The sequence below is a fragment of the Myxocyprinus asiaticus genome, chromosome 17, assembly GCF_019703515.2.
Source record: "Myxocyprinus asiaticus isolate MX2 ecotype Aquarium Trade chromosome 17, UBuf_Myxa_2, whole genome shotgun sequence".
NCBI lineage: Eukaryota > Metazoa > Chordata > Actinopteri > Cypriniformes > Catostomidae > Myxocyprinus > Myxocyprinus asiaticus.
The window spans coordinates 22502446-22525627 of NC_059360.1; the positions used below are offsets into that span (position 1 = coordinate 22502446).

Here is a 23182-nt window from a genome sequence, read left to right on the forward strand (position 1 = left end):
TTCAATAACTTAGAGACCACTACAAATTAACCAGCTTTCTTTTGGTATATGAAACATAGGCCTGGCTTAGTCCCAAAAGTAACAGTACCATTAAGACATTTTTTAAAAATTAGTTCATAATATTGATTTTAAGACAAGATGTCAGAGTGTTACAATTGTAACTGGTTGGGGGCAATTACCAATTGAAATAAAATTATATTTACCGTTGTATCTCATAAAAGAGCATACACCACAGTAATAATGTCATTGCTTTGCTTACTAAAGTATTACCATCAGGGTTGGGAGGGTTACTTTTGAAATGTATTCCACTACAGATTACAGAATACATGCTGTAAAATGTAATTTGTAACATATTCCGTTAGATTACTCAAGGTCAGTAACGTATTCTAAATACTTTGGATTACTTCTTCAGCACTGGTAGATTTTTTCACTTGTTTTGACTATAAAAACTCTACCAGTACAGTAAGACAAAATACACATGTTAAAAATACATTCTCTGAAAAACATAAATATCTTATGCAGTGTTGTTTTAAGGATTTTTAGATATTTTTACAGAAAACAATACATTATTATCAAGAATATGATTTTTGCTCTAATATCAAAGATCTTACTAGGAAAAAAGTAATTATGATCCAACGTGAATTTTCCTGATAAAAAAAAAAAATATATGATCGTGCCTGGTAACATGTGCATGTAAAATGGCTAGAAATAGCATTTTAACTTAGCATAAAGCTGACAATTTACACAAGGTTTATTTCTATTTCTTCTGCTCCAAACTTACTTCAAACTTCCTTCTCTGTCTGCTCGTATGAATGTAACACATCATAAGAAAGTGTTTCACTGCTGTTCAAATGCTCTTTGGATCACATCATTTATATGTATAAATGTTTTCAGTCTGAAAGGACTAAATATTATATGAAACAAATAACAATAAAATTCAAAGTAATCTCTTCAGTAATCAAAATACTTTTTGAATGTAACTGTATTCTAATTACCAATGATTTAAATTGTAACTGTAGTGGAATACAGTTACTTATATTTAGTATTTTAAATACATAATTCTGTTACATGTATTCCGTTACTCCCCAACATTGATTACTATATATCATTTTAAGTAGGCTACAGATATAATTATTAATAAAACTAATAGTTATAGTTTTCTGCTTTATATGGTACTATTTTACCTGTCAGGAATAACATGTATTTATAGCACACATCTCAGCAGGGCCAAATTATGTGAAATGACTTTTTTACTTAAATATATTTATATATAAAATATATACAGCAGATAGGTCAAGAACAGTCATGAAATATGGGATCAAAATGTTTACATATTTTAAAATCCAATTTTGCAATTAATGTCACTTTTTTTAATTAAGTCCTGCTATTTTTATTTCATGTAGAGTTACTGCCCCTGACCTCACAGCTAACATAATTTTGTTTGGTAGCTACCACTGACAATGTCAATTTAATTCAAATTCAAATTCAAATCTATATTTAACTTTAGAGAGCAGAAAAAATATATCACTTTCATACCAGTTTCATCAGGTTTTTTTACTGGAAAATTTTTCAAAGTGATAGAATCATTCTACTTCCTTTAACTTTTCTTAGACCGAGAGAGACTCTTGGTTAAATAAGTGTCATTCCTTTAACTAGGTAGTGATTAGAAATAATTGGTACAATCGCCCCCGCTTTCCCATACTGTGTTTCATTCAAGAATGCTGGCGTTAAGGTGCCAAATGAGTGCCAAAACGGAGAAAAAAACCCTACTGGCTCGTACAGTTTACACTGGATGGATGAATATATCCATGCTGCAAGAACATGTCATGTAGTTGTTGCAGCAGTCTGACAGTTGAAGAAACAATCCAGTTTTCTTTTGTAGTGCATTGATTTAAATCTTGAGGCGAATGGGATAGGCAGTAAGACTAGTTTAAAGGTTAGGACATGACAGGTCAAACTGGTTTTTTTTTTTTTTTTAGCAACAGCACATTCACATCCACAGAGGTGCTTAGATTGCTCCAGCAATTACACTGCTGTTGTCTTTTCTCTTAAAAAGGGCCATCCATGGAGTTCCAACTGACACCACTTGAGGAAATCAAAATTCTGGCATTTTCCTTAAAAGGATAGTTCACCTCCAAAAAGAAAATTCGTATTTATTAATTCTTATACCATCCCAGATATGTATGACTGACTTTCTTCTGCAGAAAACAAACAAAGACTTTTAGAAGAATATTTCAGCTCTGTAGGTCCACACAAGTGAACGGTGACCAAAATGTTGAAGTTCCAAAAGCACATAAAGGCAGCATAAAAGTAATCCACATGACTCAAGTGGTTAAATCTATGTCTTCAGAAGTGATATGAAAGGTGTGGGTGAAAAACAGATCAATATTCAAAATTTAGGTCACCATTCATTTGCATTGAATGGACCTACAGAGCTGAAATATTCTTCTAAAAATCTTTGTGTTCTGCAGAAGAAAGTCATACACATCTGGGATGGCATGAGGGTGAGTAAATGATGAGAAATTTTCATTTTTGGGTGAACTATCCCTTTAAGACACACATTGATTTTTGTTTTAGTGTTGAGTTCTGAATTTAGATTGTCAGGTTACTCATTTTTGAGAAACTTTTTTTCAGCACTTTTCTGAACCACTTGAAATCAGTGTCATTAAAATCATGGTGATGTTTTTTTCTAGATATCATGGAGAGTAAAACATATACTTACATTTACATTATATGGGTTCAAATTATATTTTATATTCTCAAGTATGGTGGTTGATGATGCTTAAATTTTCCTGTAGGTAAAATGTAGAAATTGTACGTCTTTATAAATATATTGCATATATTACAATAATGCATTGGTGAAGTACCCTGGAATTTCAGGCAGTACATTCTTATATGAATTTAACTTTATGAATGTTGTGGTTAAATAGATTAAGAATAAAATCTAGGTGGGCCTGGGTATCTCAGCGAGTATTGACGCTGACTACCACCCCTGGAGTTGCGAGTTAGAATCCAGGGCGTGCTGAGTGACTCCAGCCAGGTCTCCTAAGCAACCAAATTGGCCCGGTTGCTAGCGAGGGTAGAGTCACATGGGGTAACCTCCTCGTGGTCGCGATTAGTGGTTCTCGCTCTCAATGGGACGCGTGGTAAGTTGTGCGCGGATCACGGAGAGTAGCATGAGCCTCCACATGCAGAGTCTGCGGTGTCATGCACAACGAGCCACGTGATAAGATGCGAGGATTGACTGTCTCAGAAGCGGAGGCAACTGAGACTTGTCCTCTGCCACCTGGACTGAGGTGAGTAACTGCGCCACCACGAGGACCTACTAAGTAGTGGGAATTGGGCATTCCAAACTGGGAGAAAAGGGGATAAAAAAGAAAGAATAAAATCTAGAAGTGGAATTTGCTCAGCCAGGAAGAACAGATTAATTCGATAGAAGTTTCTACAGATTCCCTTGCAACATTTCATAAAATGGCACTTTTATGTTTTATTATGTTGTTGTCCAATGATGTGCCATTCAAAATAGTAACTGACAGTAAAAACTCTGCATATCGTACTGGAGTTTTTACAAATTCAGCAGCCAGTTATCCAATATCCAAAAAATTATGGCGCCATCAGTTGAAATAAATATTTTATGGTGTGGTTTGTCAATAAATCAATCAATAAATCAATCAATCAATTAAACAAATAAATAAATGTGCTTTGATGTTTGATGTGCTCTGTGTTTTCATATAGTGATAAATCAACAATTTCAGTGGACATCAGCAGACTTTGGTAGACCAAAAAAGTATTTTTCATATTTTTATTAAATATATAGTATGATGTAACTAATGACAGTTTCAGCAGGGTCTCAGCAGAAAATGGGACAAAAATAGGTTGAATTAATAGTTTTAATTACAAGAAAATTACTAGTCACATATTTTTTTTTCTGTGTAGACCAGAATACTATTCTGCGAGATGATTTTTCATCTTGTTTACTAAATGTTGACCTAAATCCTTTAAGAAACATTTTCAGTTTTTTATTGTCAAAGTGTTTGTACCATTTACGTTTTTTCACCAAATCATATTACCAATAAAAGACAAATATCATACAACAGTGGGTTAGTTCTCTCACTGCAAATAGTGCTTAACAGAAATTTTATTTTCAAAACTGTGGCAAACTGTGTTGAAAACATGCCACGTTAGAATTAATATAAAACTATTGTTGATCAATACATAGGTACAGACATACTTTCTGGCCAAAAAGATACATAAAAAAATGTATAGATCTGATGACAGAATTAGCAGAATATATGCCAAGTGTACAGTATATTCATCATATTTAAATGAACAATTTGCCTTTAACGTATCTGAATCCATGAAACATTTGCATTTCAAATCTGTGAATTTGCAGCAATTGCTTTGCATTATCTTATCTGTCAGTGGTGTAGTGAATACTGGATTACACTGTTAAACTTTTTTAGCATTTACCTTGAACTCTGCTTTTTCCCTCTCTCTGGCACAGGTTCAACTGAAACTCTTTTTTTTCACTGGGAGTCAATTTGCCTCAAGTTTTTTTTGACACTGTGAAACCCTCTTCAAATCTAGAGTCACAACACAATTAAAGCCTTCACTCAGTACACATCAGTTGGTGAATTAAAAGACCACTTGGTCTTTGTTTTGTGCTAATAATCAATGTTTGGGATCAGAACTCTAACTCTCAACTCAGGATAAATAAAGGTACTGTAGTTCAACCCATTATTCAGATGGGATTGCCAGCAAGTTTTTTAGACTGTTGTATGTCATGTTTTGATTGATGACACACTTCCAAGGATTACCAGTTGGGTGGCTAAATGAGATGAGGTGATTTTTATCTGATTATGCAGACTCAAACCTTACAAGTCACACATTATTTCTTGCAGTGATTTAATAAAAAGTTGGATTAGGCTAGGGAATTATGTCTTAACAAATGTCTCTCCATTATCCACGTTTGTAAAATGGTTGTACTGTATTATAGAGTTTGAAAAATGTTTCCTCAAAGTAATTTATTTCTGACTTTAAATCAGCCAAGATATCATACTTCCAAGCCATAACTGACACTTCCAAACCACGCAATCCACCTCCTCTGTCATCCACTCTTCTGAGGATTTTATGACATAATTACTAAAATAAACAGACCTTATTCACAGCAGCACCATCTTTGATTTTGTGATGGGAAAGAAAACGAGGCTGTGAGGGATAGACTTATCTTGCCTTACCTATAAAGCTATTCAAAAGCTCATAGATCACATATAATTTTCCACAGCTTTTGTTGTCTGGAGTTCTTTGCCTACTGAAATGTTTTGGAAAGATATTTTTCAATATTGTGTCAGCGGAATGATCCAAAAATACTTTAAACAACTGTACAACCCATTGAACAGACTGTAAATCTATCCTTTACAGCCGCATTGTTGTTTCCATCAAAAATCAAAGATGGCACTGCTGTGAATAAGTTCTATTCTATTGGCCATTGCTATGCACTCGACCTTGACTTCATTTATTGCTGCCTTCATGTGCTATCGCAATTATCCTACTTCCCACTTCTGAAGTGGTAATAACGAGTATGTCATGTTCAAGTGCTTTGTTGTCGGAAAGAAAGGGAAACATGGACGACGCCAGGTTCATTCATACATTTTAATGTTCATTCATAACTTTTACTTTGACACCATAATACATATCACTCAGCTTGCTGACAATAATGGAATTTTGGTCAAATACAAGCTATTGTTACAGTGTAAAAATGTAAAACATGCATAGAATGGTTTCTAATATACATAAATGATATGATCAAACTGGCAAGCATTAACAATTAGCTGTATTTAGAAAAATGAACAAAACCTGTCATTCACTACAGAAACTGTACTCTCCTCCACCATGTTGAAAGTTTAGAACTCCTCCCATCTCAGAAACTCTGGTATCAAAATTATTTCCGAGTTTCCCAATTGTAATTATGTCTTGAGGGGGTCATTCATGTGCAACTTCCAAGTGGGAAACTCGTATTTACGATAATTTCGATAGCACGTGAAGGCAGCATAAGTCCATCTGAAAATAATACAGTGGTATGTATTAGTTTAATGACCTAAATGAAAGTTATTTGTATGTGGATCTGCACGTGCTTCTTTTTGGCATATGAGGCATATCTAAGCAATCATTGTGTTCTTGTTTATGTACTGTACTTCCATTCTGTGCTGCTATTAACACTAACAACATTTGAAACAGAATTTAACAACACCATTTTTGAAATTAATTAATGCTACAACAGTACTATGTAGGGCTGGGTTTCGCCAGCCACCTCAAGATACGATACATATTGCGATACACATCACGATTCGATATATCGCAATACATCACAATATCATGATTTGATTCCAATTCACAAGATTTTAATTTCAAGATGGGTATATTTCAGTTATAATGTCCATTTTTTTCAATGTTTATATAAACTGTTGCATGTTTGTTGTTTACATGCATCATTTGTACTATTTACAAGTATTTACACTGATATGTAGAACAAGTGCTAAAACAGTACTGTCTCTTTGAGATCAGCAGCAGGGTCTCTCATACCAAATTTTAGGAGAAAGGTATAACTGCAGGCATAGCTCCAAAAAGGGGCGTGAGCTCCAAATCACCATTAAAGATATAGGGAGCCCCTAATGTGACCCTTTCCCTAACCTTAACCCTTTTGGAGTTGGCGCAATCCCCTTTTGGAGGAACCCCGCCCCCTTTTGGAGTAACCCCACCCTCTTTTGGAGATTCCGCCCCCATTTGGCAAGTAGGTATAACTGCAGGCCGGAGAACTCCAAATGGGGGTGGAATCTCCAAAAGAGGTTGGGGTTACTCCAGAAGGGACGTGGTTAATCCAAAAGGAGGTTGCTCCAACTCCAAAAGGGGGCATCAATTCCACTCATAGTTAAGGTTAGGTAAAAGGTTAGGAGCTCCCTATATCTTTGATGGTGGTTTGGAGCTCCCACCCCTTTTTGGAGCACTGCCTGCAGCTATATCCTTCTCCTATTTGGAGGTCTCTGGCCAGCAGCTATAGAGCTGTTCAGTTGTGACATCAATTTGTAGGCAAACCTGGAAGTCTAATTCGCCATGGGTTCCCTCTGGATTTTCCTATGGGTTTTTATAATGGGGGTTTTGAATTTATGAGTAAAATAAGGTCTGTGGTAAATATTACTTGACGATATGTTGATGTTTTATTCTGCAAAATATGAACATGAATTTTGAAGCTGCTGTGCATTTTTAAAAAAAGTATGTAATTCATTACGGCTTCAAAATTCACGTTTGAGGTATGACTGTGTGTAATTTATGTTGTAGTACAAAACATCCACATATCGTCAAGTAATGTTTCCCACATACCTTATTTTTCTCATAAGTTCAAAAACCCTATTATAAAAACCCATAGGAAAATCCTGAGGGAACCAATGGCGAATTCTCTTCCGGGATTTTGGACTACAAGCTGAACAGCTCTATACCTACTTGAATTTTAGGCTACTCTCAGCACAGAGTGAAACGATCTCAATCACTTTTGAGAGAAATCTAAAAAATTACCAACCAGTGGCTAATCAGACATTTTTTGTCGCATATGTGAGTGATTTACTTGAATTGTGGAGGTTTGCACATAGAGTAAAAGAGCGATCTAGGGGTTTTAAGTGAAGGATCGATCTTGGGAAGAACGTGATTAAGTGGAAAATCAATATTTTTGTCCGGCCCTAGAGCCAAACTTGTGAGAGAGACACAGAGTCTCCGCAAGAGAAACGGGCACATTGTATCTCTCATGCTTCATAAAAGCGCCTATGACTGCACTGAAGAACACCGTTTTCAGATCTTATTTATTTAAATGCTGGACATGATATGAATACACAAATAGTTGAATATAAATATTGATACATGATTTTAAAGTATCGATACCATATCATGAGAAAAAGGTATCGCGATATATCGATATTTGAATGTATCAACCAGGGCTTAGGCAAACTAGGCGGCCACCTAGGGCACCACCTGCTGGGAGGGAGCCAAAGAGGAGGCCTCTGCCATACCCGATGGGGGCACCAATAGGGATCTCGCCTAGGGCACCAGAATGGTCTGAAATGGCTCTGGTATCGACACAGCCCTATGTCTCATTTGAAACCCCCCTCCCCTTACAAATGAATTCACAATAGATCACAAAACAAAATTATGAGTTAGCAATCTTGAAGAAACTACAAGCCTAGCAAGGACCACAAATTGTGCACAGGCATGTTGCAACATATCAGACCTGTATGGGTCATAAGGTAAAGTACATAAATAAAGCATCAAGCATAAAGCATCAATCTTGTGACATTCTTCACTCCAAAAAAACAAAAACACTGCTGCATTGTTGCACATGAATATAAAAGTGGACATGTATCATAAAAATTATCATAAAAATGTAATACCTTTCGTTAAATATATTCACTTATTTAATGTTTAGGGGAATCCTAAGGTATTTTGACAAAATATATGATTAGGATAGTGTGGCAGGGCGGGGGCGGGTTGTGATTCTACACACCCGGCCCCTTATCAGGTTGATTAGCCCGAGAGGGATAAAGGCCGACTGGAGACGGCAGTGTGACTGAGAGTGTGTTACGGACAGTTGTCCGAAACCTGTGTGTGTTCGTCTTTTTGGTTCAGTTTCTCATTAAATATTATTTATATTGTCAAGCTGGTTCTCGCCTCCTCCTTTCCATTGATGTGTTACACTGGTGCTGAAACCCGGGAAGGAGGAGGGATGTGCCGTAGTAGAGTCCTCACCACTACCATCCACCCCAAGGGAGCAGTCGTGGCCATCCGCCGGGGGACTGAGGAGCCCGGCCGCCTGAAAGCAGAGGAACGGCCGCCGACCGCAAGGGGAGGAGGGGCTCCTGACTGACCACCAGGAGTGGTCAGGGCCACTGCCAGGGGCGGAGGAGACCCCTACCAGCCGCTGAAATGCGGTGGGGTCTGAGACCGCCAACCGCGAGCAGGGAGGGGTTCCTGGCCAACCGCCTGGAGCGAAAGAACTGCTGCCGGGGGCGGGGGAGACCCCTTCCGTCCACCGAAAATGCGGCGGGGCGTTCCATCCGCCAGGGGCCGGAGGACTGCCTCCGATCCACCCGGGGAGGTGCGGCTGTCGTCCACCAGAGGGTGGAGGAGTGGCCGAGGACCAGGCTACGGCGTATCGGAGAGCCGGCAAGTAAATATTTTTTTTCTCTCTGTCCCGCTGCCTCTCCGTGTTGGCCTTTTCCCTCTCTTTTTAAATGTTTTTGTTAATTTGGCATGATCGCCGATACGGCGTGTAGGTGCCACATTTTATTTTTGTTTCCATCCCCTTGTCCCCTCCCCTGATCCAGGTAGACGGGGATATCCTGCCGGCAGACAGGGCGGAAGGCACACCCTCCCACCCCCATCCCCCCAGGGAAAGAGCGGCGGAGATGTACGTCATGCCGGGGGCTCCCCGGCCTGAGAGAACAGGGGAGGAATGTGGTAGGGCGGAGGGCGGGGCTGGGTCGTGATTCTACATACCCGGCCCCTAATCAGGCTGATTAGCCCGAGAGGGATAAAGGCCGACTGGAGACGGCAGTGCGACAGAGAGAGAGTTAAGTAGTCTTTTTGGTTCAGTTTCTCATTAAATATTATTTATATTGTCAAGCCGGTTCTCGCCTCCTCTTTTCCATTGATGTGTTACAGATAGGTATTCCGCTGTTTTGAATCCCTGCCAAAATCTGAAGATTTGAATGATTTCTCTGTATGTGTGCAAATTGGTTGCAATGTATAGAAATCAACTTAAAGCTGAAGTTTATAATTCCTGCCACACTAGCACCACCAATTGGATTTGCAAAAATAAATTTTGTTTTCAAAACAGTTTTCTGAATATGGAATTCAAAACTGGGATTCAAAACAAATTTAAACCTGGAAATAAACAGAACATTTTACGATTTTGAAAAATGTAAAACAAAGAAAATGAAAAAGAAATATTTAAAATTCGGCTCTATTTCTAAGTACCTAATGAAATAAGCAAATTTGTGACATTCACCATGTTAACTTTGTACAAAGGTTATATTTCCTTGCTTCCATTGAAGCACACAACATGCTCTTTGGAACAGACTCAAATCTTGCTGGGATAACATGGATCATCAGGTTTTGCACAAACTTGTAGAGTCTACGTCAGCTCGAATACATGCCGTCATTAAAGCAAAATGGGGATATATCAAATACTACAAAGTTCTGAAATTCATCATAATTTTTCAGTTCAACCTTCCACTCAAATTGTTATGCTCATAATATAAAATTGGTATTAAATTAGTAAAATGCAAAACAGAAGCATTTTCACTAGAGGTCTCAGACTAGACCAAATGTTTTTGGTTTTTTTAGGTAAAATACTTATTAAAATTGTGTATTAAAGAAAGTAGTTGTACTGATTTGTCATCCTTTTAAGCTTGAGGGGAAAAAAGCGAATGTTTTAAATTACTTGCCATGGCCGCTCTTTGCCCCATTATTATTAAGGTAAATGAGTGGTTAGCAGCTTTCTAAAAAAGCTTTGTATAAGAGAGTGTTTTTTTTTTTCAGTGCTTCTTCGACAGTTGAATGCTGTCACACTAACATGGGAGGCAAAAGGATTGTAACAGGAGATAGATGTGTGTACAGGACTGAGGTGACTGTAATCAGTTCAGTGTATAATGGCGTTTGGCTTGGAATCAAGTGAAACCTGCCTGTTCCTACCTGCCCAATTCTTTACAGGAGCAGAGAGTAAATGTTACTTCCATGACACTGCTTAAGGTCTATCTGACTGGTTGTCTTTCCATCTGTCTATCTGTGAAGCATTTTTTTTTCTTTTTGTCTTTCTTTGTGTATAACTGTCTCTTTCTCTCTCTCTCTCTCTCTCTCAGTATCTCTCACTCTCAGAATTGTGGGATAATAAGGTCTTAATATCACTGGTGTTATGAGGATTGGTGGTTGCCTTGTAGTCTAGAGAAGTGAATTTATCCTACGTAACGTGTACTCTCCTAAGGTGATGGAATGATGAAGCTTTCTTTATAAGGTCAGATGTGTGTCTAGGGTCTAAAACTTCAAGAACGCTTGTGTCACGTCAAAAGCGCTTGTGTGAGGAGGTCAGGAGATACTTGCATTTGTATAACTCGAGTCTGAAGGAATATAAAGACATCTTTATCGGTCTAAACTCTTGAAGATAAATACTCTCATAGCAGTCGTAGTGCACATAACATCTTTCTTACAATTAGACTTAAATCATGTATTGTTTTTTATTTTATTTATATTTTTAATACATTTTGATCCCCTTTTCTCCCAATTTGGAATGCCCAATTCCCACTACTTAGTAGGTCCAATCCAGGTGGCAGAGGACAAGTCTCAGTTGCCTCAATCCACGCATCTTATCTCGTGTCTCTTTGTGCATGACACCACAGAGACTCCGCATGCGGAGGCTCATGCTACTCTCCGCGATCCATGCACGATTTACCACGTGCCCCACTGAGAGCGAGAACCACTAATCGCGACCACGAGGAGGTTACCCCATGTGACTCTACCCTCCCTAGCAACCGGTCCAATTTGGTTGCTCAGGAGACCTGGCTGGAGTCACTCAGCACACTCTGGATTTGAACTCGTGACTCCAGGGGTGGTAATCAGCATCAATACTCGTTGAGCTACCCAGGCCCTAAATCATTTATTGTTGAGATTAAAGTTAAAGTTACTTGCCTAGTGGCAAATCACTTTTTTTTTATTACTCGCCAAAGTGCATTTTTCTCGCATTTACCGCTTGATGTTAATTTTGGACTCTATGTTTATGTGAGAGTATTTGAGAGGAAATGAATATGGGTATTAAATCTCTGTGGTGAAAAACTTGTTTGAACTGTAAAAGAGGGCTAACCGGGTATGGCGGAAGAGCATGTTTAACCTCTATAGTTTGAGGTTGTTCTACTGGTCCTAATCTCAGTCTTCACAACGTATACTGTTCTTCACCCTTTATATTGGCCACAGATAGAAGTATGGTGTTTCACTCTTATGAATGTTCAAATGCTATTGTCTCAAGAGGAAAGCGCTGGGTGTGACATACTCATGTGTTAACTTGCTTGTTTCTGGCTCTGCCCATATCAAGCTTATCTCCCAGTATATTTGAACATCAAGTGTCACTGTTTAAAGTCCTTGCAGTTTTATAAGCAGTGGTCAGTGTGTGTGTGTAGTAAGAAAGAAAGAGAAACGCTTGATGCTTGATCTCTTGGCCTGCACAGAGATCACTTTAAACTATGGCTGATGAAATTTGGATGGAGAACAACTTTTCTTGAGTTGTGTTAGGAACCAATATAGTGGTGTGTTTGCACATTAGTATACTGTGACTATCAACTATGCATAGGGGTGGGGGTGTGTGTGTGTGTGTGTGTGTGTGTGTGTGTGTCATCTTAGTGCCACACCTCTCTGTCTTATGACATGAAAACAAAGTTGAGAAGAGCAAACTCTTCCACTGTTTCCATCACAGTTCCAGGGTGTAAGTCAGCATATTGCTGACATGTTAAAATGAGCTAGTCAAGGCACTTAAATGCCTTCACAAATCATTTAAGATCTTATTTATAAAAAGCAAGAAGGCAGAGATTTATGGAGACATGGTGGTGCACATGTAGTAAATGTCAACCAATGCCAACAGAGGCAGAGAGCCTGTGCTGCCACGATTGGACCATAGCAATCCCACCATTGGAAACAATTAGCGAGGCAGCTGGTGAGAACACTCCTAGTCCTAGCTGCATTACCAAACATAATGGTTTTCCATCATTACTGAGCCCCAGTGTTTTAGAGGTGTTTTTCAGTTTGCCACGAATAAACTGGAGGCACCATCTGAGGCCAGAAGGACCCAATGGCACCCTATCAGTAGAGTAAGTATCATGTTTTGTTTGTTACTATAGCTACTATATAGAAATATATAGGCTATATGACAGAGTTTTCACACATAGCTGAGGGGTATACTGATATCCAGGATCTGCACGACAAGCCAGAGCTTCAATCGCTCATGATCATGTATAGGCAATCGATGAAAAGTTTACATTTTTCCCGGCGTGCATTTTCTTTGGGGTTTCTGAAGGTTGAAGCATCCAGGATACACACACCAAACGACCATTTTGAACAATACACTTATACAAACAGAATTCTACAGCAAAGACAATTAAACTTTTGTACAGCGCTCCTTCTCTTGTAAACAATGACGCGCTTCCTGCCTCCTCTCCACGCATGACCTTACCAACGAACTTACGTCATCCCTCTCATGAGCGCGCGTCACAGAGATGTACGGAAGTGAACATTTGTAGTTAAAAAGTATATAAGTATTGTTTTGTTTCTAAAAATAATCAATCGTTTGCGTTCAGAAGGACTTTATTTGTCAACTGGAGTCATGTGGATTATTTTGATGCACCCTAAATGTGCATTTTGGACCGTCAAATAATGGAGTACATTCACTTGCATTGTTTAAAGAGGAGGCCTGAAATGAAATCCTAAAAATCTTAAATTCTGTTTTGATAAAGAAAGAAACTCAGATACATCTTGGATGGCCTGAGGGTGAGTAAATTTTCAGCAAATTTTCATTTTTGGCTGAACTATTCCTTTAAATGGGGACCAGTATGTAAAGGTTGTCCCAGGTACTGCAAATCCTGCTGACATCACTACAGTGGCATACCAGCAATAACCAACAAAGAAACCGGGTAGATATGAACTTTTCAAAATCATAAAGGTTCAAGTGATTTTTTATTAATCTTGGTGTGTGTTTGAACTAAATGGAATGCTGAAAGGTTTGTTCATCAGCAATACAGTACAGTTCCTGTGAAGGACCCATCAACTGGTAAACAACAAACCCAAGAGTGTCACAACAAATTTCTGGTGATCATTCATGATGGTCAAAGCAGGAGCAGAACCTCCATATGTGATTTTTTTTTATTCGTTTGCATTAATTACTTTGATCATAATTCACATTATGCATTTACCAGTGTGTTCTAAATGTTTACTGTTAAGAAAGACAAAATATCTATTTGTCAAATAGTTCACCTAACTTGAAACAGGAGTGTCCGTAATCACTGTTACTCATTCAAAGGTTTGGATTTTTTTTTAAATTTGCCAAATCACTGGGTTGATCTGTATTTTTAATGGGCCACACATTCAAAATAAATAAATAAATAAAGGTTTTCATAGTAGTAAAGTGGGGAATTCTCTTTGGGTCTCAGGAACAGAATTATATTAGTTTTAGTTATGTATAAGGGGTGATGAGATGGGTTGATTTGGATATGCCTGTTGGCAATGACTAAGTGTTTAAAATGTTTTTGTTTTGCTTGTGTCTCTAAGCTGCAGTCATGTTACTCTTAGTTTCACAGGTTCAAATTTTGGCAGAAGTGAATACAACTAAACTGCAATACCTCTCACACAGGAAAGATAAATCACAAATTAGATCTCTTTAATATTTCAATTGTTTCTCCTTGACACCAATGAGATTAAATAGAAAGCAAATGGAGACTGGAAAAATGCTTCTTGAGAGTTTAGAAAAAGACCCCAGTAATCTTACATGTGCATCCTCTAGAGTTTCAAAAGAGATTTCAATCAAATCACAAACTGTGTTAAGATTTTCCAGGATACCAGAACCAGCAATCAAAAGTCAGAAATTACAATATGAACTCTTTCCAAAACCAAATAATCTGCACTAAATAATCTTTAGCTAAACTTGATTCAGTTGTGGACAGTGGTTCCTCATATTTGAAATTAGTTTCCTTAACTTAAAATTACTATGTAATCTCAACACAAATACTTTGTGTAGAAAGAACCTAATTGAATTGGTTAAACCCAACAAAAATAGATGTGTCAGTGTAGCTCAAATAAATCTATTTTTTTCTTTATGTACTAACTAGTAAAAGAGAATGTTAGCATGCTAAATACATGCTGGTTTGAAGCACTACAGAGTGTAGTTTAGTAACTATACTATGGTTAGCACAGCATTTCCTAATAAAGCGAATGATCGATTTCATGTGCGACATCTACCCTTCCTCATCATTAGCTCAAGCTCCACTCTTCACCATAAAGGTAATCCCCAAAACTCCAACATAACAGAAACTCTTCTAAATCTCAACGTAACAAAACATTAAACATTAAACAATAACAAGTATCATGCTTTATATTGATTTTGCACAAAAACACAAAAAATAACACAGAATTTTAACATTTACTCTCCCTATGGATTCCCATACAAAGCGTGCTGGGAAATGGAAATGCCCTGCCCAGTTTCATCAACGCTACATTAACACACCAAAAAGTATTAATGTAGTCCCAACTCAAATGGATTAGGTCAAATTCAGTTTTACAAATTTAAATGGATAGAACACAATGAAATGGAGTTGTGACTAATTGTTCTAGAATTGTGTTGCTTTAGTTTTAATCAAGTAAATTGAACAATGTAAATTTTTTTGAGTGTGAGCTATGTGAACCTCGTTAATTTTACTCTTTACTCTTACTGTACAGTATATCAACAATTGTCCCACTGGTGTCTATTTTAAATTTTTTCCTAAGAAATTTTAGAGGAAACATCTGAGACAAAGTTGATACTTTATTGAAACATAACAAAGAATTTAATTAGGTCTCCTGAAAAGTGAAAGTACAACCTCTGCACAATAAAATTTTCCTCTGGGCTCAAACATGCTTCAATATGAGAGAGTAGGATGTGTTTAGAAGGGACCAAAAAAAGCTTTTTGTTGGAGCTAACATTTAATATGCAAAATATACAGTATGTACTTATAAAACAATGCTTGAAAGCAAACCACACAGCCGTAAGAATCTGACTGCATGTTTAGTTTAATAATTTACTCTGCAGTTTCCTTGGTAAGAAAAAAAAAAGAAAAAAAGATCTGCTCTCAACAAAACTGTGTCATTAATTTGATTGGGGGGACAGTTTCATGCAGTTTGTGGGACAAACATTATCTTCTAACCCTATGAGAATTATTTTATGAGACTGTAAATATCTGCATATCAAATGAACATGATGTCATATATCTTTGTGTCTGGGCGTGCTGAAGCATTACTCTGTGGTTCAAGCATGTTTCAGCTTGCTTGTTTCAACAGCTAGAGAAAATTCAAGAAATCTAAGCTTAAGGAAAGAAAATAATAACTGAGTTAAACTGCTGTGGAAAAAATAGTCAGTTTTAATCTTGACACTTGCAAGCTCTAGCCAATCAGATGTCTTGCAACATCTTTACAACTGGACACATCCCACTATCTACTGTTGAACAAATTAACTCGTTGGACCAACCCACTGGCCAAAACCAAGTTGGATATATAGTAACATTAGTAAAAAATACAATGTTAGCCTGTTGTGACATAAAACTGAAACTGCCTATGGAAATTTATGTTGATGATTATGAGGATTTCATAAATACTTTATTGTATTTTATTTTAAAAGCAGGCCAAATGGAAAGGTGAACCAGTTTTTAGGTGAATAATCCAATTTTAAAAATTGACTGCAGGTTATCTACCTTATAAAAATAAGGTTGACATTACATTACAACCAATGTAATGTAATATCATTTTGCAGAAATGTTGCCACAGTCACGTATTTTTTATGTGATCAGGCTAGCTCATATTAAAGGTAACATACGTGTATAAAAATGTAGCATATGACAAACCTATGCTGTTTCTTAAAGGTGTTGTAAGTGATTTTAGCCGTTCTAGAATTTACACAAGCTGATTCGTTGGATTAGCCATGCAACCCTCTTTCCAAAACCCTGCACTTCAAATGAGTTTTAGACTGACATTGAGCAGAAGTAATTGTCAAAAACAACAGCAGCAAAATAGAGTTCTCAACTGACAACTGTTATGGCATACAAATGGCATTAAGCCTCAATAATTTGCTGCAATAACAACACTATGGCAACGCACAAAATTATTGGCAGGCAGAAAGTGCCAAACCGTGGCCCACCAGCACATTTTTGTTTGCTGTTTCCAGAGTCAAGAGCTACCACAGAGACTGGTGATATATCTCATGACACTTATCTCATTAATATCTTTCAGGGAGTAAGACATTTTTTTGCACACTATTCCATGAAAATATTGCTTACACCACATTTAATGCGAGTTATCGGGCTCTATTTTTGTAAGCGCTCAAAGCGCAGCACTAAGTGTTTCTACTGTGCACTATGTCTTATCCAATTTTTGTTAGAGTGTGTGGCAAGGAGGAGGGCGGGGCCGGGCTGTGATGTTGCACGCCTGGCCCCTAATCAGGCTAATCAAGCCGACGAGAGGGATAAAGGCTGCCGGAGGCTGCAGTTCGGGAGAGAGAGAGCTACAGGCAGCTGCTCTGTTTGTGTTTATGTTTGTATGTTTTTGTTTAATTAAATATTACTTTGATGCTTGGTCTGGTTCTCGCCTCCTCCTTTCCATTTTACCTTGTTACGTTGGTGCCGAAGCCCGGGAAGGAGGAGGGATGCGCCGTAGTAGAGTCCTCACCACTACCATCCACCCCAAAATAGCAGCTGCGGCCATCTGCTGGGGGACAGAGGAGCCCGGCCAGCTGAAAGTGGAGGAACGACCGCTGACCGCGAGGGGAGGAGGGGCTCCTTACTGACCGCCTGCAGTGGTCGGGCTGCCGCCAGGGGCGGAGGAGACCCCTACCGGCCGCTAAAATGCGGCAGGGTCAAATAGAGGACCGCCATCTGCGAGCGGGGAGGGGCTCACTGCCAACCGCCTGGAGCGGGAGAATCGCTGCCAGGGGCGGAGGAGACCCCTACCATCCACCAAAATGCGGCTGGGCGTTCTGTTCCCCAGGGGCCGGAGGACTACCTCCAATCCACCCAGGGAGGAGTGGCTGTCATCCACTAGAGGGTGGAGGGGTGACCGAGGACCAGGCTATGGCGTATCAGAGAACCGGTGAGTACGTTTTTTTTCTCTCTCTCCTCTCTCCCGCTGTCGCTCTGTGTTGGCCTTTCCCTCTCTTTTTTTTTCTTCCTCCCCTTGTCTCCCTCCCAGGTTCGAGAAGGCAGGGAAGACCTTGCCCTGGAAGGGGGGGGGGGGGAATGTACATCATGCCTGGGGCTCCCTGGCCTGAAGGAAAGGAGGGAGGAGTGTGGCAAGGAGGAGGGCGGGGCCGGGCCGTGATGACACACGCCCGGCACATAATCAGGCTAATCGAGCAGACGAGAGGGATAAAGGCCATCAGAGGCAACAGTTCGGGAGAGAGAGAGCTACAGGCAGCTGCCCTGTATGTGTTTATGTTTGTGTGTTTTTGTTTAATTAAATATTACTTTGATGCTCTCGCCTCCTCCTTTCCATTTTACCTTGTTACAGAGTGCTAAATCTAAGTGCTCTATGATCTATGCGCACAAACTGTGGGTGTTATTGTAAGTTAATAAAGTGGCGCAAAGCGCAATTTGCTATTTTCCCGAGAAATAGGTCATTGCAATAAGACATTTCAAAAGCAGGTCTGTTTTCAGGGCAAAGTCTAAACTCAGTTCTTTGAAGTTTCCACCAGCAGTTGGTAATAAAGTTTGTCAAAACTCTGAAAATACAGCGGAACATCAAATTATGTCCATGACGGTCACTGTTGTAGCCATTTTATGAAAAAAAAAAATATTTATGAGATTTGTGTTAAACTATGGTAGGTCATGATTTATTTTTCTATTATTATTATTATGTTTATATTTACAATTGTATTTATGATCTCATTTTTATTGGCATTTTTCCACCTGTTGTTGTAGAGTGATTTTTAAGTCACTGCAAAAAGGGTCTAGTGAAAGAAGTTGGAGAAAGTTAAATGTTTGGATTTATCACTTTATTATTTTAATTATGTTTTCTTTTCGTTTTAAGTGTCATTTGAATTTAGAAATATTCTTGGTTTCATTCATTTGTTTCAATAAAATGATAAAAATGTTCAAAATCAATACACTGTTAATACTAGTCTTGATTTGTGCAGGGGCGCAACTACCCTTTTCAAATAGGTATGCATCACTAACTTTACACCCCTTGAATCAGTCGAGCAGGGTGGGGTTTAGGATTGTCGTCCCCTTACAATATTTTAGTTGGTTGAGCCGATTGCGCCCCTTTGCTGAGCTGCTGCTGCACCTCTTTACATGGCGCCCCTATGCGTTACATACCTTGCATATATGGATTTTGCACCTCTGGATTTGTGTATCAGTAAATGAAAATTATTAATAATAAGCTACTTACATTCTTTACAATTTAACTGTACGTAAATCCAAATCCTGACAAGAACCTCATTTTTTAATGCTTATACAGGGAGCATTTCACTAGAAATATGCCAGACATTCAACAAGGAAGCAGTTAATGCACAAAAGAACATAAGTCCATATTTCTATTCTTCTAATTCATTGCATACAGTCCATTTACACTACCAACTTCTTATGAATGTGCTGTATTTGTTTAAATCACTGGTTCTTGACAGGGAATGGACAATATAATAACTGGAGAAGAACCTCAGAATTAAATTGCACTTGATGCAGCCCATTAGTGCTTTGCATGTGCAATTTTGCCAAACTCACTTGCGCCTAGACATAGCGAAAATACCAAAACTTCCTGGCCATGCCCATTGTCTTAACGCTAGTGCTCTTAAAATAGGGCCCATCATGCGTTTTTACGTTCTTGTTGACTCGTTCGACATCATCATCCATTTCCGAAAAGAAAAAAAAGAAATAGACATGAGGTTGTTAAATCTACATATCACAGTACATCTCAAAATCGCAGAGATACGGTCTACGTCCTCCTGTCTTACCAAGTTCATTCTTGTAAGGTAGTTAGACAAGACAAATTTTCACAAGAACGCAAATCCATTCTTTGCGTTCTTAGCATTAAGAAACACCCTTTGTATGGAATTGAATAGGAAAGAGCAGCATCAACATTCTTCCAAATTTCAGAAGAAAGTCATACGGGTTTGCAGCAACATGAGGGTGGGTAAATGTGACAGAATTTTAACTTTTGTGTGAACTAAATTTACCTTTCCTTTTAATTACAGAATCCATGAAGCAAGCAATCCACTGATGACCCATAACACATGACCTTTCTGCTGACCTCAAAGGAAAGGAGACATGAAAAATAGAGGGATAGCGTATGGGCCCACAGTACCCTCACTCTGTTGCTGTGTTTGCACTGTAAGCACACATGGCACCTTGATAAGATCTTCCTAAAAGTTTCTCCAAAACACCAAAGCTTATCCCAACAAACTTTACCACTGGTCTGTTTATTGGGAACACAGTTAGAGTTAAAGCAGTTAGTCATTCGGGCATGTCATTTTCAGCACATCACTGAGATCCATTAGTATTTCTATATTTACTTAACATTCTGCATTTGTCTCAAGGCAGTAACTGGTTTAATGGCAACGAAGAGGTGAGCAGCCGTTATAGTGTGAGCAAATAGGATGTGGCTTGGATGTTATGAATATCTGTATGACTTCATCAGTACCTGGATAAATACTGAAAAACATTACACTTTATAAGATACATTAAAACTGATGTCAGGATAAGTCCTGGCAAGTTTTAGAGGTGGTCTATATTTGCATCTTATTTGACATCCTGGTGCTCTTAAGACAGAGATATGAGTGGAGCTGGCAAAAAAGACTAACTGTCATTACCTTGACACTGAAAGAAAGAGAAAGAGAATGCAAATAGATAGGAATCACATTAAATTCTGGGAGAACTGTAAATAGACTCAAGGAAAATTTCTAAGGAATATGGTAATGAATATAATAGAATATCTTACAAATAATTCATAATATCTGATAAATATTTCATACTAAAATACTTTTTATATACAGTCATCAAACTGGGTTCAGCTTATTACTGTATGGAAAAAGGCAAACTGTAGAAATAACTTGACCACATGGAAAGGACAAGACTTAGGTTAAAGTAAATACTTTTTTTACTTTAACCATTGTACCTAACCTGTACTGTCCCACATATTCACTGCCGATAAAAAACAGGATGAATAAGCATGCCCTGAAATTTACATCATTTGTTTGTCATACATGTAAATGAGCTTTCAATGTCTACAGTCTAACACAGGGCTTATTCATCAAGGTCCTGATTAATATGCAAGCTGCTGTTACTTCCTTGTTGATCCCCCATAAAACACAGTTTTCTATCTCAGATTACAGGTTTCATATATGTTTTAAAATGCAGCTCATGATAAATGTTGTCAATTGCTACTACATTGATTAATACAACATTTTTAAATGTCTCCTACATTGATAAATAAATGCTAAACATTTGATGTCATACTGATCTATTTTAACTAACATATACATCATTTTGCTCCAGGCGTTTTAAGGGTTTCAAATGAATGCATAGTTTTGTAGGGTGTTTTTCATTGGGTGTGAGTTTGGTTGTGTGTTTCCATGAGCAAGATAATAAACCCTAATAAGTGAGCTCTCACAAGTTTCATCTGTACAATCACGTATCATGTTTAAACACAGTGATTTAGGAGACTTGAAGTTGCTTTAAATGGGTACCGCACATTTTCTAATGTTTCATGCAGAGTAGAGAGATATATAAAATAGAGATAAAAAAATATTTAAACATATTTAATGAGCATTTAAAGAATTTTACGCTGATACATTCCACAAGTCCTAGTTAAAAAAATAAAAAAATAAAATAAAATAAAAAACAAGTAGAAATTACTAAATTAGGTTGTAACAGTGACAACAATGATTAGCTGTTGTCAGTGTCTCTAATGAGTTCTTGCAGTCAGCATACATTCAAGGCTAAGAAAGCAAATATAAACACTCTGCCTGCTCAAGCAGGAGTCTCAGCGTTGGGACAAATAAACACTGAAGCAGGACTCTGAAGAGAAGTGTGTTGGGTGGGTGTGTGACAGGGGAAGGGGTTAAGAGTTTGCCCTTGTTTACAGATATAAACTGAAAACTGAATGATGCTATCTCTAAAGCCGTCTCTGGCTAAGGAGAGGTGCTGTTTATTTTCTTATACATGTATCTTTTTAAGCATTATCTCCACTTTACTGTTTTACTGTGAACACACTGATCCTTGAATCGGGGAACTCTGACTACTATATATATATATATAAACTTTACTGAAAGTAAAGGTGAAAATTAGAGCTTCATCTAGTTTGTTGATTTACATTTTAATTCCTTTCTTGACTTTTTGCAATTGCAAGCAAAATATAGCTACATCTCAATTCTGTTTTAGACCACTTGTTTTAAAGTCAAACTATATGCAAATACACCCTTGGAGTTTCATGTGTAAATCAGTGTTTAGCAAATAAACAAGCGAACAGTTTCAGAGGTTTACTGTTGTCATTTGCCCAGTGATCAGACAAACTTAAAATTAATATCATCTTTCTCTTTAACATTTAGGCAACATAATTCACATGTAGCATTATAATTATGTAGCTTAATACGACAAACATGTAGACCTAACATATATTTATTAGAACGTTTAACAGTGAAGACAAGTAAATTGGGCCACTTTCTAAACTGAGATTCAGTAAATCCTTTACAGTTATAAGGCCAGAAAATGAGTGTTCACAGTTTTGTTTTTTCCCCAATGTGGCTTATCCTTACAAAAATTGTACATTAACACTTTCAGGGTACTTACCGCTGTATCGGTAACACCTAATATTGATATGCAAATCGCAGGAATCTTTAGACGGCCTGTGAAATGCGGTCGACCTGATGCAGAAGATTTACAACGTGAAAAATAATTTGACAGCACAATAATAACAAATGTCCATGTTTGATCCATGTATCTGTGTTGTCACGTGGTAACGGTAGCCTGTAGCTAGAATTTGATCTTAAAGTCGCATTAATTTGAGCGCAGTAGTTTCCTGCAGAACTCTTGCACTAAATCAACAAGTGTTTTAATCCGCTATTTCTGATCGACATTTCAGCATGCAACAGAACAGATCAGCAGCTGAAACATTTAAAAAATCACATCTACATCACATAATTTAAATATTTATACAACATCTACATCACATATTTTTTTTTTAATCCATTGTACAACATTGCCCACATGGTTAGATCACTTAAAAGGGATTCACACAACTTGTACACTGCCTGTAGGCTATTAGATTAAAAGAAGCATATCTGCTTAATTTATATAAACTTCATTTAAACAACACTGTAGTCTAATTTAGAATAGGATATAATAGTTAAATAATAATAATAATAATAATA

The 23182-nt window shown here is 37.8% G+C and overlaps 1 protein-coding gene across 1 annotated transcript in view; it reads left to right on the forward strand.

The window, feature by feature from the left end:
* The first annotated feature begins 20097 nt into the window (after positions 1–20097).
* Positions 20098–23182, forward strand: part of LOC127455604 (grainyhead-like protein 1 homolog) — a 32805-nt gene continuing 29720 nt past the window's right edge. Inside the window, exon 1 of the mRNA XM_051723644.1 lies at positions 20098–20144. The gene's annotated coding sequence lies outside the window, so the exon portion shown is untranslated. The remainder of the gene's footprint in view (positions 20145–23182) is intronic.